Genomic DNA, 257 nt, shown 5'->3' with positions numbered 1-257 from the left:
ATCTTATTTATTTTGCACTCTACATCTTCTTGCTTGTTTTACACTCTATCTTCTCATGTATTTTCTTCTTGATCATTACTGTTTTTTTGTGATTAGTGTTTAGTAACTACATGTATTCATGTGTGCCATTTCGCAATTACCAGCACATTGGCATAATGCTCTGCAAGGTAACCCAGCATCCCGGCATCTACACTTTCTCGAACAGAAGGGCTCAGCTTTGCAGCCACACTTGAGTTCTCTACAAACTTAAGCAGCCT

Source organism: Gymnoscopelus braueri, assembly GCF_963280865.1.
Source record: "Gymnoscopelus braueri genome assembly, chromosome: 12".
In the NCBI taxonomy this organism is placed as follows: Eukaryota; Metazoa; Chordata; class Actinopteri; order Myctophiformes; family Myctophidae; genus Gymnoscopelus; species Gymnoscopelus braueri.
This window is presented reverse-complemented; position numbering follows the sequence as displayed.